General features: G+C 32.6%; 1 non-coding gene across 1 annotated transcript; it reads right to left on the bottom strand.

Annotated features, from left to right (window-relative positions):
- Window positions 1–9,454: 9,454 nt before the first annotated feature.
- On the bottom strand, window positions 9,455–9,531 carry LOC112940222 (small nucleolar RNA Z221/R21b). Its single transcript, XR_003244187.1, has one exon. It is a non-coding gene; the product is annotated as a small nucleolar RNA Z221/R21b (small nucleolar RNA).
- Window positions 9,532–17,648: the final 8,117 nt, after the last annotated feature.

Raw genomic sequence — 17,648 nt, 5'->3', positions numbered from 1 at the left:
AAAGACTGTTCATACCCTTTGTTGAGTATATATTGAGGGGTTTCCTCTCATTTTTCAAACACAATTTTTTTGATCTTGTACTCTTCTTCTTCTTGCATTATAATATTTTTGTGTGACTTATTATCATCGAGTGAGACTGAAATTTTGCGGAATATGAGATACCACTATTGTGATGAAGTAAGTCGTTTTATCCAAGAGAGTCTATATTCCAAAACCTCTAGTACTTGAGTAAAATAATTTTAATGATATAATAACAATTTTTTTTGCTTAATATATAAAATTGTGTGTAATGTTCCAATATGTGAAGTTAACATAATGTAGCCTAAATTCATTTTTTGCTAAAAATTTCCCTTGTGATGTAGATATATGTTTCTAAATATCTTTTCTAAAATTTAAAGAAGTGCCACGTCTTTTTTGCTCGCGACAAAAGAATGACTTTATTTATCAATGCTACTTATGTGATCTAGACTCTCATTAAGTTTTGTTCAATATAGTTATTACTAGATAAATATTTCCCTTTTGTTTTTTTTTATTTACGATTTATCATATTTCATTTTAGAGTGAGAAAGGTTCATATGACTACGTATAACACCAATTTAAGTTTCTATTAGTTTAATTTTTATTATTTATTTCATAGTTAATTTTACAACATAAAAATTTTCATTAATGAATTTATATTTTTGTATATATTCGTATTTAAATAAAATATGTCAAAAATGTATTATCAAGTTAGCAAGATCATCTAACTTCAAAACATATTATTTCTAAATTTTCAGATTTTTTTTCAAAACATCTGGTTAAATGAGAAGAAAAATACAAAATAAATATTGTGTGTACACTATATTAGTGAAATACGAATTATTACATTATTGAACTTCCTCAAATTGAAATAAATTTAAAAATTATTTAATTTAACTAATAAAATTTTGCATTGATCATCCTCATAGGCGATGCACCTACTTTGTATTCAAATTATTTCTTCAGGGCTTTAAAAGGTTGGGCCTTGGATGTTCATTTTGCCCTTATTTTTTTTCAACTTAGGACAAATATAGGTGGTGTACTTTAACCAATAACATGGTCAAATGAGTCTTAGTAGGGGATGCACCTACTTGTTCCTTTGGGTGGTCGATCAATAAGGCAAAATAGGTGATGCACCTACTTGTCACCTACTACCTTAGTGAATTCAAGCAAGCACCTCAATATTTTATTGCATTTATAGACCATAATAATTTTAACTTAACTCAAAACTTATAGACTTTATGTAAATTTCAAATCTAGATTAAAATATGACCTTATGATTTAAAGTTTATTTACTTCAATCGACATCAACTTAATTGTCTCACATCAAAATATATGGGCAGTTCACTTTAAACATATTATATTGTCATTAGTCGCATAGGAAACCGAGTTCATAACCATACTACAAGGAAATATATAACCGTCCTAAAAATAGAACAGGTATACGTAAAATACACCCTATTACATCCTCCCCATTATGATCATTCGTCCAACACTGATGGTTGAAGCTGATCGTTTTGTTAACCTTGGAATTTCGTTTCGAGATTTGCAAGGGTTCTCATTATAAATAGGACAGTCTAAAATCCATCGACTAACATAAAGCATGTATAGACGAGTCTAGCATGAAGTCTCAATACATATGGTTCATAAAATAATAATATAACAAATTAAACCCCTTTATTGATAGTGTAATTCACATAATATGCACAATTATAACTCATATAAATAAGGACTCTAATATACCTAAACACAATCCATGAAAATGAAATATCAAATGAAAAAATTCTAGTAGGATATATGGTCATATAAGGTGATCACATGATATCATATCCTAATGTTGATGTTTAGGATGATGAGGGATATTTAGGATCTCTAAAATCTTCTATTGCATGTATCTTATGTTACATAATAGGCGGAACCCATCCCTGGCCCCTTTAAGTAGATACCAATTTTTATTTACACTTCAACTAAGCTTTATTCATTGCAGACATCTTATGTCATATCCCGCTATGTCATTTTGACACTTTTTGCTGACATGTCATAAAGAGTGTAATAAATTCATCCCGGACGCGTGAAAACATTTGTTAAATCGTTTTTATTTTATTTTTTCACCTTCTTCCTTGTTATTCAGTGATCAGCACCGAAAACTTAAACTCCTTTGTGGAGAAATAAATTTGATAATGCTTCAGACAAAAAAATTAATTTGAACACATTTGACTCATAATATAATGATACAATAAAAATTAAAAGAAGAAAAGTGAAAACCCTTGCTACATGGAAGAAGAAGAAAAATGGAAAGTCACAAATTCATGAATAATCACAAAATAGATTTGAGTAGGGATATGTGCTGGTTTGTTATTCTAATTGAGAAGATGATGTAGGGTTTAGGGTTTGTAAAGGCAGAGAAGATATTTGGTGAGTGGGCGGGGAGTGGAGAAAACACAAGGGTTGGGTTGGTGGTGTGGAGAAGATGATTTGAGTGGGGTTGGGTTATTTCATTTTTAAATTTTTGTGGTCGAAAATTCCACATTTTATTCACTCACTGGTCACTTCTTTTTGGTACTAAAAAAACATTATTTGATAATTATTTTCTTACATATATTCCACGTGTCTTCCTTTAGTTTGTCATTTTGACACATCATCAACGAGTGTATTACAAACACTGCATATATTTTATTGATAATTCAAAAAGATACAAAATGACACAATGGACCATGATATGGGGTGTCTAAAGTGAACAAAACCCACTTAAGGTGGTGTATAAGTGAAAATTTGTGCAAACTTTAATGGGTTACCTATGGATTCCACCTACATTGTATTCCTCCCACAATACTTCAACGGAGGTTACACATTTTTTACTTATCTTCCGGGCCTTAGCAATCAATAATAACCATAGTATATCCCAAAATTATTTTATTCGGATTGGAAAAAAAAATCATAATCCTAATTAATCGGGTCACTACTCTCCCTTCTCTTTTATCTTCTGATGCTTTTCAGAGGCAAGTCTTATAAGAACGCATAATTGTTAATATAAACTCTAAAGTGTTATGTTGCACCTTCTAATAAGGTATTATGCTATGTTATTTATCTATGATTGTGATAAAATTTACATATATTCCCAACCTTTTCTGATCAAAGGTATCACTACATGATGATACGAGGAAACATTTTTCCAAAGTTTAAAAAACTCAAGTCAATAAGAACATTAGGGCATAGAAAAAGAATAAATAAGTCACATGGAGTATGACACACTAGCAGACTTGCAAAAAGGGAGCACATAATACACTGACATTAAGTTATTGAAATATGTGTACACACGATGCATGTGATGCATGAGAACTAAAGCTACGAAATACAATATGTAATCAAGTTTACTATAAGACATGTGTCTACATAAAACAAAAGGAACTACAAAACACAAATCACATTGAGAAAGTGTGTTATATTGCATGGATAGGTGGACTAATATTCAATGAGTACACATATGAAATATGACCAAGTGAGCCATTACACATGGGAAGAAAAGCTATAAGGCATGTAATGCTCAAGCAAGTAGGCTATGAGGCATTTAAAACATATAGAGGTGGTTGTATGATCAATTATCTTTCAGTACCAACACAATATGAAAAGCTGAAAGGCACAATGTAGCTTGTGCAATAAATAACATGTAGCGAAAAGGTCCTATGAAAACATATAACATTAAACAAGGGTACTCTAAAGTGTAAAAGACTTACATGGAAGTATTCGATGACATTAGGTAACCTGTAAGAAGTTAATACACAAAAGTAAAATGTCATACAATTAAATTATAGAAAATGAATAATATATAATTCTATAACAAACTAGCGTTAGAATCTAGGACATATTCTATAGAACTACACTACCATAATAAGTGTAAACACACTATCTTAAGAGTTGAGGCATGGGTGGGATACTTTTGCTCATATTCCTTACTCACCTTTAAACACATACAATTGATTTCCCCATATTCTCTAATCAATATACTAAGAATCCTTATGGGTGTTCTGCTATTGGGACTTTGCTTCCATCTAGGTTATTACATATACTATAGTTAAGATAGAATATAATCCTCTATAGTTCATCCTTTGTATTAGGAGGCCGAGGTCAACTTTGCCTTCATTTCAATCTTTTGTCATATCACACTCAACGTCTAGTGTCTTTTGAAGGTCATAATAGAAAATAGTGAACCTTTAACGTACCATGAAACATGAAATCTAGTAACCTTTAAGTATCAGGCACCTATAAAGTTATATCATAATTCATAAAATATTAGAGTTAGCACCTTTAGTCCTAACTAGATAGGTTTAGCTAACATATTTTTTGTAAAACAAGTGAGGGTGGTCTCACTCTGTTCCCATGCAAGATAACAAGTATAATAATAAGTAACATATGATCAATTTTTTCATATTCCTTAACAGAATTATGACTGATGAATTACTAATAGAAAATATTAGATGAATCTCGTAAGAGCTCTATACATGTGAATAATGATCTACTTTTCTTTTGTACTAATGATATAGATGAACAAGGTCCATGTATCTTCTATCTAAGTAACCTTTTTATTCCCCTATTTTTCTTGTTATTATCAAAACCAAATATCAAGACTTGAATCAATACTAAAATGACTTCTCTGTGAAACAAAGGTTCACAAAGTTGTTCCAGGGTGCGCCATTATAATTAGTTAGGATTCAAGAGTTGATACCTTTTTATTGTCTCATCACTTAGCAACCTCTCTTTCATAATCGCCTATTTCACTCCTTTATATCGTCCTCACATGCCCCTACTACTATGTTTAAGGAATTTGACAGATCCCATCTCTAATGAGAAGCACCACGTTACATATTCGGCCTTGTAATTCAAGCTTCAATGTCACATGCTTCCTATCTAACAAGTACCTTTTAATCAAAACTAGTAGTTTCATGTACCAGATCCCGCCATGGGTGAACACACCTCTATTATCATGATTAGTCTAGAAATGGTTGAATAAGACTCAATCACCACATCTTTGAAGCCTTTATGCACACAGATTTCGGCAGCTAACTGAATAGCCATTATCTCTGAATACATATTAGTTTGAACGGTTAAGTACAACCTAACTAATCACAATTTAGGTCTAACCAACCCATTTTTTTTTGTTTTTTTAACCTTACCCATTAGAAATATACTAATCCTCCTAACCAAAACATAGGTCATAATATGAACTCACAAGCATATCATATACATAAATGGGCATATTTGTCTCTAAGTGTTTAACCATAAAAAGAATACAAATGTTTTTAATGCTTATTCGGGGTTGTTGGAAAATACCATATAAAATCCAAATATTAACATATTTGGGATGGTATATGGTGAGAATTTGGCACTTATCATCTAATTAGGGGTATGTCTAACACTTTTATAATGATACATCAACCTATCAAATTGTTCTACTTACTTCTTCTGGGTAAAAAAAAGTGGTTCAATAACATTAATTTCGAGAACATGTGTAATGCTTAAAATTCAATGTATATCACAGACTAAGAGCAATTCTCTTCTATAAAAATAGATCCTATTGATATCAAGGAAACATAGAACTCAAGAGTTGGATACATGCTCCTAAGAATATGTGCTTAAAAATGCTACAACTCATATATGTAACTAGGTAGACCATCAATTTTAAGCATAAGGATTACCATATTATATCTTTTGAAATTGAAAAAAACATGATACAATTGGTAAAAATGCAACTTAAAATTCATATAACATATTACCCTAGGTACCTTGTGGAGTGGGACGGTCTAATAAAAAGAGCTCAATGTAGTCTAAATTTTGACAACTTCAGATCCTTTTCTGTAGGTTGCATGTTGACATTTTAGATACTATTAACGTTAAGCATCGCAAGCATAATATCAATAGCATGATCAGGTGCAAGTGAAAATTTATTTCTTAACTTCGCTCTATTGCACAATTTTTTTTAATGAAGGAATGTAACATTTTTAAATGTACAAGTAGCCCCCTAATTATAAATGTGGCACGCAACATATTCATAAGTAAGGCTGTAATAGACACGACTTTGTAGACGACCAATGGCCTGGTAGTATGGCCTAGAATATAGAACTTCTAAAATGGAAGTGAGAGATGATTAATCCTGATTTTATCCTAGCTTTACCAAGATCTCGCAAGAAACATGATTTAGTTTGGGAGATTCTTGATAGGATGAAAAAATTAACCCACTTTTTTCCGGTAAAGACTATACATTCACCAGAGGACTATGCCAAGTTGTATCTTCAAGAAGTTGTTAGACTTCATGCAGTTTTTCTCACCATTATTCAGACAGAGATGAGCAATTTACTGCATAATTTTGTATGTTATTCAAAAAGGCACGGGTTCAAAGGTTAACATATGTATTGCCTTTCATTTTATGATAAATGGTAAACTAGAGCACATTATTCATACCTTAGAGGATATGTCAATGGGTATGTGATTTATTTCAAAGGTAATTGTGATGATCACCTACCTCTTATTGAATTTGCTTACCATAATAGTTAGCACTTTACAAATGGCTTATTATGAAGCTCTTTATGGGAGAAGATACAATTCTCATATTAGATGGTTTGAATTTAGTCAAGCAGGGTGGATAGGACCTCATTTAGATAATCAAGGTATGGAGAAGATTAAAGTGATTCAAGAGAGGTTGAAAATGACACAAAGTCCAATCCTACACCTACGTAAGAAGAATTGATTTAACTTTGAAGCATATGATTGGGTATATTTGAAAGTTTCACCCATTAAAGGTGCTATGCTATTTTGTAGGAAGGAGAAGCTTGGTCCTCGATATATCGACCCTTACAAAACTAGGTAATGTATCTTATGAGTTGGACCTACCAATAGAGTTATCACTAGTTCATGCATCAGTTCATATCTCTATGTTGAAGAAGTTCATGGGCGATCCTTCATTAATCATAAAAATTGAAGATATTGGGATCAATGATAACTTACCTGATGAGGTGATTCTTGTCCAGATTATAGATCGCCATGTGTGTAGGTCGAGGAATAAGACAGTAGAATAACTCAAATTTCTAGTTATGATTATAATATGTATTTGCAAAAAGGTAATGCAATTATCAACCAAGTAGTAGGTGACATCTGAATGTGTACAACGGGATGTACTAAACAAAATTTTTGACATATAACATATTAAAATCTCAAAACATAAATTTGTGATCTCTTGAACTCAAAAATATAAAAAAAGATATAATCAAGACGATCTTACTTTCCTAGCAATCAAGAAGAAAAAGACATGTTACTGAATATATTTTTCAAAAAAGATAGTCTTTCATGTTGTTTTTAAATTTAAGGTTTACAAAATTAGTTGAAAGTAGCAAAACTAAAGAGTTGTTACTTATTTATAAAAAAAAACTAAATACTTTATCAAAGGGGAATGAGTTATCACTAAAAAAACTATCTTTAACGATAATTAATAGCTTAATTATCGATATATATGTATTCTAAGAGGAAATTGGTAATCGGTGTAAATGTCCATAAAGTCTATAGCAACATTGAATCAAATTACAGTTTCTTAATGTCGGTAAAGGCTATAGTACTCTCTGTGGACGTGCATACTTATTACCGAGAACTAATATATTCTATTGTGTATTTTGAAAATTTTTAGTTTCAAAAACAACTTGATCTCTTTTATGCCTAAAAAGAAGAGAACAAGAAATATGAAAAATTAGTTAACTTGTAATAAAATATTTGTCTATATATAAATGTTTTAGGAATAGTGCAATGACATAAAAAATGTTTGTACCCAACAAAAAACATTGAGAATAATATACTAATTCTGGCAAGAAAGAGAGTAATAATTTTGCTTCTTTTAACAAACTTCACCATTTGTTCCGCATTAGTTATCAAATATTTGTTTTTAGGTGCTATCAAATATAGCACAACCCTATAAATTTTCAATCATCCTCACTGGTCTTTTAAACATAATTAAAAGATGTCAACAAAATTGCAAAAGGAAGTTTAAATAGATACATCAATCAGTATGTTTTATAGTAAAAAATTAAGCTGCATGAAATGGGAGGAAGAAAACTTTGAGAAATAAAACACACTTTATAAGAATCTTAATTAATGTATATGAATTAAACAAATAAAAACATACAAACATTAATGGAAGAAATAAACTTTTTTCTTACTAAAGAATTAAATGTAATAAATTCAACCATCAACCATTTCAACAGCGTATTGAATTGTGAAATCGATTTTCTTTGTTTATATGAAGAAACCTTTAGAAAGGGACAAAAGAGAGGATTAATTTTCAGTCATCCTTGCTGAAACTTAACAGAGTTAAAAAAAAAGTCACCAAAATAAGGGGAAAATTTCCAAAATTCCATCAATCACTTGACTTATAGTTAAGATTATGCTCCATTCAAACTTTCAAGACTGAGAAGCTTTGGTCTATCCTTATACTGGATTGTCACAATAGAATAGTCTTTATCTTACCAATTAAGGAGACTCACATTAGGCCTCTTTTTTTCATTCAATCCTTCACCAGAAGCACATTAATAATCTTTGTATGCAAACATTAGTTGGTGATTGTCTTCTTTCGGTATATGAGAGACCCTTGGAATTTCTTAATTTATTGGTACATCTAAGTACAATTTATGATAGTTGCTTCCTCATAGAAAACTCTTTCGGATCATTAACTTACCTCCCGTTTCCTCACTTAGTTTTTAGGCGTTATTAGTCCACACAACATTAACCACATAGCATTTGAGATTCGTGAGGACAGTGCTCACCTTGGACAGTAGTCCCAGTCTACTATTCGGGCAATTGACTCAAGCATGATCATTAGTTGTTTTAGAGATTTTCCTGGTATGATATAAAAAGGATAAAGACTATTCAAAATAAGATAACTCAGACACATCAGACAACTTAAATGTATACTCAGACAATTTAATTTTGTACATCATCCAGCAGAAGCACACAAAAGGATTCTAGTGATCTCGATAACAAGTTGTGTTTTACCATCAGCTTGTGCTTTCTTTAAGTTGACGTAATTACACCCCTGATTTACGTTTAACTATTATAGCTTCTTATTGCCGCGATTATAGAAATGTGCATGATAAATTATATCATATTTTTAAACATTTCTAAATATGCAAAATGTAATTCCAGGGAACTGAAGATCATGATAAGTGTGCATTTTTTCATATATATTTTTTTATTTTTTTTCAACTTGCGAGATCATCCTTTACTCTATTTTTCACTAAAATGAAACTGTAGAAACTTCGTATTGAAGAAACAAACAACTGTTAATTTTAGCTGAAGCCTAATATAATAGAATAACATATGTTCTGCAGTAAAAATAAATATATATATGCTCACTTGTTTTAGTTCTCACATGCAAATGAACTTTTTTAACAACTCAGAAAGGTGTATTTGTATGAGAAATTTGACATCACTAATATCAGAGTGGTGCATGGCTTTCTCGAGATCTCATCACATCCTTAATTACTAAAGACCAAAAACCTATGTGTGAGAGTGAGACAGACACAATAGGTGAGATCTCATGAAAATGATATTATAATTCACACATAAAGGAAAATAGAAAATCACTTATAAACTAACAAACCTCTCTAATCAAAACAACACAAAATGGAGTCCTCGTAGCCTCTCATATTTCTCGACAATAGTACAAAAAGATGAAATATAAAATTCGAATATAATCAACTAATATCAAGAGGTTAAAGCTAAAGTTGATTCAAGTTAACTAGTAGAAAACCCATATAAATTAAGCTATTTGTCAGGAACGTTGAGGAAACAACAAAATTTGAATAACCACATATCATCTTTGCCAGTTCATTCCAATTATCCTATTGATGGTTCTCAATATCGAGTGACTGTTTCTTGAAATCTTAAAAAATGTCAACGGGTATGTACTGAATTCTTCAAAAGTAATGTATTTTTGAAGAATTCGACATGGATGTGTTAACCTAAGTGAAGACTCCGCACAACTTAGCCATGTGAGACTATATAATTTTCTGAGAATCCAAACTTATTCGTCTTTTTTCAGTACTAAAACTTTCAAAAGAGGAAGATATATTTTTCTACTCGACAACATAAGACAATTGAAGACAATGAGAAAACAGGCAAATCTAAGTCACATTATATTTCAATCAGTATTAATTCAAAAGTCAGGGAACAGAACCAAATCTTAAATGTAGGTAGTTAAGAAGACTCACTTTTTGTTGTTTTTGATGGTATGAATGGTTTGAGTTTCAGACCTGCGCTAAGATTGGAACACAACAACTTTTGCTTTTATTTCTTCAATGAGTAACAACTTGTCGAGTTCCTCTAGCAAATCTTGTCTATCCCTCACCAGCATCAACATGTTCCGACATTGAATCATTTGATTTCTTGAATCTTAACCATCATACAAAATTATTTTCATATATCTTCACTTTGTCATGTCTATCATGTAGTACCTACAAATATTTGGAGTTTTCCATTTGAATGTGTATAATGTATTCTGCATATTTATTTGATTATAACATATAAATTTATTCTCAATCAATCCTTCAAAAAGAACATGTATAGGTCCTTTTTTATCCAGTTCTTCCCATCCTTAAAAAAGATTATTTTAAGTAACATATCAAGATTCACATTAATTAAGAAAAGCTAAAAAAACTAGTGGTGTGTGTCATAAAGAAGAGAGGGAAAAACAAATAAAATCTAAAGTTAAACATGCATGAGTAAATAAAACCAAGTTAGAAACATAAAATTAAAAAAATTCTACAATAAGCTATTTAAAAGCAGAAAAAGCACAATAAAAGAAGCAGAAAACAAAATACCCAACTTATTGGGACTATAAACAATGTAAACTTTCCAAGGAAAAAAATATAGAAGTGAGAAGAATAATAAGTGGAACGAACACCAATTTTCAAACATCTCTTAGTATAAATCAAACCAAATTAGAAATATCATGTACAAAATCATAGCAAAATAGGGAAACTGTAATAAATCCCATTGAAGAACTGAAAACAAATATTCATTTGAGATTGATTGATAAAAGCAGGTATATTTATGATCATCACAAACAATAAACATAAACCATTGAAGAGGAAAAAAATATGCAAGAAAAAATGTTAAAAAGACTTAAAAATTTCAAGGCTCGGAAGAAATGTAATAGAAGATTCCATGGCTGAATGGTCTGGTGGACCCTTATACTTGTATAAATTTGTATTCTTAACCATTCCACTTAACTATTTATCAATTGAGACCTTAGACTCAATGAATGTCAACATTTTAAACCCCCATTGGCGTTGTCTGAGCTTCAAACACTCAACAAAACTGACACGTCATCATCCACATCAGATTTCAAATTACACATCACTAATTATTTATTTTTAAGAAATCTTTTTTCTCTTCTTTCCTCTTTCAATCTTCTTTAACCATGTCTCCATTTTTACATTAGATGTCATCGTCACAATCATCATCTTCACCATAAGCTCCACTTTCTTATATCACAAGAATCACCATTAATTTTTATGTTTTCATCATTAATAAATTTCAGTTATAATAATTATTAAAACTTTGTTCATCACTTGAAACTTCATAAACCTCTTTTCTCCATTAATGCAAACTTTGTCCCCATTAAAATATCTCAATATATCCAAATATTGATTTAACAATTATTTTTACCCATCAAATTTTCAAATTTATTATCTCACAAATTTGTAGAAATGAGAATAAAAAACTAAGCGAAGGACACTATATTAGAAACTAAAGAAAAAATATTATGTTGAAGGTGCCGCCGCCACACCACCCGATCTGGCTGTGGCCTCCACACAATCACAAAACTAATGTCGTTGACGCAATACCACTATATCTGGACAAGATCTCTTCACTGTTGTAATTAGATCCTCCAACCTAGTCATCACCACCACACTCTCTTCGACGAGCACCACTACTATCAACCCCTCATTTTAGAGACGAATCAACGGAGTCAAGAAGGTTTCAATGTCAAGATATGTTGACAAGAGTATAGAACGATAAACAAAGAATTGGGCACGACTATATTTGTTGTTGAATGTGGAATATGGTGAAGAAGATGTGGTCTTCTTAATTATTTTTTTATTACTTTATATTTTATTAACATTTTTAAAATTGAAATATAGTACTCACTCGCCTAAAGGACTGTAAAATCACACACTTTTGCCAACTCATCAATCTTAAAGCCTCATAAGTGTGCTCAATGGTCAGAACGGTCCGATTAATTATTTTTTATTGAGTCTAATGATCCAGATGACAAATACATAAGTAGAAGGGTTCAAAATATAAACCAATACAAGTACAAAGGTCCACCAGACCATTTCACCAATTCAAAATAAAACTATCAAAGGAAAGAGATGGTTTATGTTTCTTACATGTGGATATAAAAGGATTATGGCAAATAAAATTAGGCTACTTGGAAAAAAAATTAAAGCATTCACGGTACACTTTAGGCTGCTTTTTGTACTATTATATGATTCCATGTTCGTCCTCTTTTACTCTCTTATATACAACGGTAATATCAATAAATTGTGATTTTAAGGATCATCCATTATAAAAGCATTTTCCTCTATGAGGATATGTGAAAGTATGATATTATGATCAAAGAAATATGTAGTTTTTATATTCATTGAGATTAGTGGTGGAGTTAGATTATTTGATTAGGGGGTTCAATATCTGAGAAGCTGAACCAAGAATTAGTCCAAGGGGGTCCAACATCTATTATACATATTTAAAAAATAATGTATCATGTATAAATAATAATATTTTCCATCGAAGAGGGTTCAGATGAACCCTAAGTATGCTACTTCCGTCCTTAAAAGGACATTATCTGATGCCACCTCCTTTATTCTTTTATAGCAAACTTGGTCATCTAAAATATGAACTGGAATTTCCTCATAGGATAACCTATCCTTATTTCCATAATTTTCAGTTGGTACAATCAATAAAGGGTCACCCGTGCACTTCTTCAACATGGAGACATAAAATAATTGATGAACCAGTGCAAAAACTTATGGTAGCTCTATTTCGTACGCTACATCGCCAACACTGATATTTATAAGACCACTGTACCAGGACTAACTTTCCCCTTCTTACCAAACGTCATAATGCCCTTCATGGGTGAAACATTCAGATATACCCAATCATCCACTTCAAACTACTACTGTCTTCTCCTAGCATCTTTGTAGAACTTTTGGCGACTCCATGCCGCTTTCAATATCTCTTGAATCACCTTTACCTTCTCCATGGATTGGTGAACTATAATTGGTCCTATAACCCTGGTTTACCAACTTCGAATAACCTAATAAGAGATCTGAATCTTCTCCCATAAAGATCTTCTAATAAAGCCATTTGGATGCTCGAATGGTAGTTGTTATTATCAGCGAACTCAATGAGAGATAAGTGATCATCTCAATTCTCCTTTAAAATCACACAATTCCTAAAAATATCTTCTAAGGTATGGGTAGTACGCTCTTCTTTCCCATATGTCTGAAGATGGAAATCAGTTCTTAAGTTTACCTTTGAACCCATATCTTTTTTAAAGTCTTCCAAAACTTATACATAATTGTGAACCTCTATCTAAAATTATCGACACTAGGACTCCATGAATTCTCATAACCTCCTGAATGTATAATTTCACATAATCCTCTGCCAAATGAGTGATTTTTACGGGCAAGAAGTGGGTGGATTTTTTTCATTCTATTGAGAATCATCCAAATTGAATTATTCTGACTGCGAAACCTTGGAAAGCCTATGAGTTTAGTCCATAGTATTTATATACCACTTCCATTCTAGAATTTCCATATCCTGAGCCAACACTTAATGCCTTGGTGTTTTTTTTCACTTCTTTGCAATTCAGGCACTTGGCAACAAAGTCAACAATCTCTATCTTCATATCTTCACAACAATAAACCTCTATCAAATCTCGGTATATCTTAGTGGAACCCGGATGAATGGATTATCTGCAGTTATGAGCCTCCTACATCATCCTCTATAGGAGTCCATCAACCCTAGGTACAAACAATCTACCCTGATACTTTTACACACCATCTTCCTGTTGTTAAAAAACCAATACTCTTTGCTTATGAACATTGGGTCTTTGTCTTTCTTCTCTTTCACTTCTGACACTAATGATGACTCAACCCCATTGGTCACCACTACCCCTCCTTCTGTGGAATCCATAAGTGTGACTCACGCCATGCAAGTATGTGTACCTCTTTGGCTGACTCCCTCTTTTCTTCCTCAACATGGGCGGTACTTCCTATTCATAACCTTCTTGCAACATCAGGAACCACATTAGCTTTACATGGGTGGTACATCGCATATCGAACTTGCATAAAACATCAACAACCACATTATCCTAACTAGGTGGTAAAGAATACTCATGTCATAATTCTTGAGTAACTCTAAGTACCTCCTATGTTTGAGATATAGCTCTTTCTAGGTAAACACATATAATAGGATCTTATGATAAGTGAATATGTCGACATTAACACCATACAAATAGTGACACCATATATTCAAGGAGAAAACTACAACAACCAACTCTAAGTAATGGGTTTGATAAGTCTTCTCATGAACCTTATATCCTTGTCATTTTGCATTAACACGCAATCCAAACCGACTCTATATAAATCACAGTGCACTACAAAATCTTCAGTACCTTCTGGTATGGTCAACACCGGGGTAGTAGCCAACCTCTTCTTCAACTCCTGAAATATATTCTCAAAAAGCTTCAAACCATTGAAACTTAACTGTCTTCTGAGTCAACTTTGTCAAATGAGAAAAAATAGACGAAAAACCCTCAACAAACCTTGTATATTAGCCATCCAAACACAAGAAACTCCTTATATTAGTTGGAGACATGGATCTAGGTAACTGTTTACTGCTTGTATCATTAAGGTGTAAACTCTAATCCCATCACCGGAAACTATGTGGACAAAAGACTTAATCCAAAACTCACACTTGAAAACATGGCATACAAATGTTTATCATTCAATCTATGAAGGACTATCTTGAGATGACTAGCTTGATCTTTTTTATCCTATAAATAGAAAAGTATGTCATCATTGAAGATTATAACAAATATATATAACTAAGGCTTGAAGACTGTGTTAATAAGATCTATGAAAGCTGCTGGTGCATTGGTCAAACCAAAAGACATAATCGAAAACTAATAATTCATTTATCTGGTTTTAAAGGATTTATTTGTAATGTCACATTCCTTTACCCTTAAATGATGTTAGTAGATGTGAGATCAATTTTCGAGAAACAGGTTGCACCTTAAAGCTAATAGAAAAAATCATCTATCCTTGGGAGAGGATACTTATTCCTGATTGTAGCCTTATTCAATTGGAGATAGTATATACACATCATAAGGGAACCATCTTTGTTTCTTACAAACAAGACTGTAGCACCCCATGTTGAGACACTTGATCTAATAAAACCTATATCTAACAGATCTTTCATCTATTCTTTCAACTCTGCTGGTGCAATTCCATATGGTTAAATAGAGATAGGATGAGTATCTGGAATGATCTCTTTACTGAAGTCATTTCTCTTTCAAGAGGGACTCCAGGTAGATCATCAGCAAATACTTCTCGAAACTCCTTTACTATAGAAAGTGACTTAACGGTAGGTACCTCAACACTTGAGTAATTAACTCAGACAAAGTGATAGATACACCCCTTTGATACTAACTATATCACCTTGATCTACGAAATGAAACAATCCTTAGGCTTTACTATACCACTACTCCACTCTATGATTGGATTGTTAAGAATCTACAAGTTGACAACGCATGTTCTACAGTCTATTGGTGTATAATAGGAACGAAGCCAGTCCCAACTAGAATGATATAAAATCTACCATGTCAAACTCTTTTATGAAATCCATGGTGTTGCTATGAAAAATAGAAATAGGACAATTACAATAGAATTTTTCGCTAGAATAGAGTCTCCAACAGGTGTAGAAACACAAAAAAGTTCATAAAGTTTCGTAGAAAGAATCTTAAACATATTTGCAACTTAAGAGGTACAGAAGATAAACTTGTTCATTGGTATAGCAAAGAATAAACACCAAATTTAATGACATTGATCATACTCGTGACAAAATCTGGAGAGTTATCTTGCTCTTGGAGGATAGTTATTGCATATAGGAAGTTTGCCCCTCCGCTAGTACAAGAAGTGGCTTCTCTAGGTGCAGCAATTGATGAAGATTGGGATTTGTTGTCCAGGTTTCCACTACCTTCCCTATTCTTTGGGCATTCTCTCATAAAACGACCCTCTTGACCACACTTGAAGCAACCTGTCTATCGCTCAAGACATTTACCTGAGTAGTTTCTACCACACTTACCGCATACACTAACCCAACTACCTCCTTGTGCAACACTACCTTGAGACTATGCTGGTCCAGCTATGAAATTCTGCGAGTTTTGTCCATGACGCTCACCTTTGTTTCTTGGTTCATGATTTCTAACAGATGATGATGCATGCCACTTTTTCTTCTAAAATTGTGGCCTATTAGAACCACCCTACAGCTTCGCAATCTTATTCCAAGACTTCTCTTTATTGTTCCTATGCTCTTCTCTATCTCGTAGCTTCTCCACTTACCTTGCTACACATACACCATCAACCTTGATATGTCCATGTCGCATATCACCACTGCAACTCTTCCCTCTTTGATTGAAGCATAACCCAAGACATGGACAAACAAGCTAATTCTCCTCCTCATGTCCTCAACTATTTCAGTAGCATTGTGGGACAATTGGGTGAACTTCACCCTATATTTATGTACAGTGAAGTAGTCCTATTTCAATGTAAGGAATTCCCGTACCTTATCTTCTTTCAGTTCATGGGGATAGAACCACTCTAAGAGAGATTCTTCAAAGCAAGCCCAACTCAGGCATGGTGCATCCTCATCTCTAACTCCACTCTTTTAACATCAATGACACGCATCATATAAAAAACCTTCTTCAACTCTTCCACAATGTCTTTTGGATCCCCTGTAGTGCTTAAACCAGTGAAGCTGGGAAGATTCATTCTCAAGAACTCACAAATATTTAAGGTATCAACCTCTTCTTGTCGAACCCCTCTCTGTTGCCTTATATCTTTAGTCACCTCTTGGTTTAACATCTTTATGGCTTCAAGGAAATTAAAATTAGTGACTTCTACTTTTGGTGCATTAGGTACCTATGGTTCCTCAACATTCCTTTTTGAAAGACGACATCTTGGTACTCTTCGTGGAGGCATGGTGACCTGAAATACGCGCAAGAACGAGTTAGAGAGAAACTTTTTTGAGATAAACTGTAATGCACGAAAAGGGATATGATACAAGTGAGAAATTCCTAAATTTTGTACCTCATAATCATAGATGTGACGTGCTTCACACTGATTACTAGGACTCTACAGACACACCTTCATAGACTCCCTATGACTCTTCAACTTTTTGCTCTGCTACCATGTTTATCACGACCCGAGCATACACCCTGGATGTAGCCGGTTCCGAATATACATTGTTGTTCTTGATCATACCCTTTTCCTGACTTGCTTAACTCAGCGGAATATTTAACTCAA

This window comes from Solanum lycopersicum, chromosome 10 (genome assembly GCF_036512215.1).
Source record: "Solanum lycopersicum chromosome 10, SLM_r2.1".
In the NCBI taxonomy this organism is placed as follows: domain Eukaryota; kingdom Viridiplantae; phylum Streptophyta; class Magnoliopsida; order Solanales; family Solanaceae; genus Solanum; species Solanum lycopersicum.
Note: the sequence above shows the minus strand (reverse complement) of the source record. Positions and strands in the feature narration are given on the sequence as shown.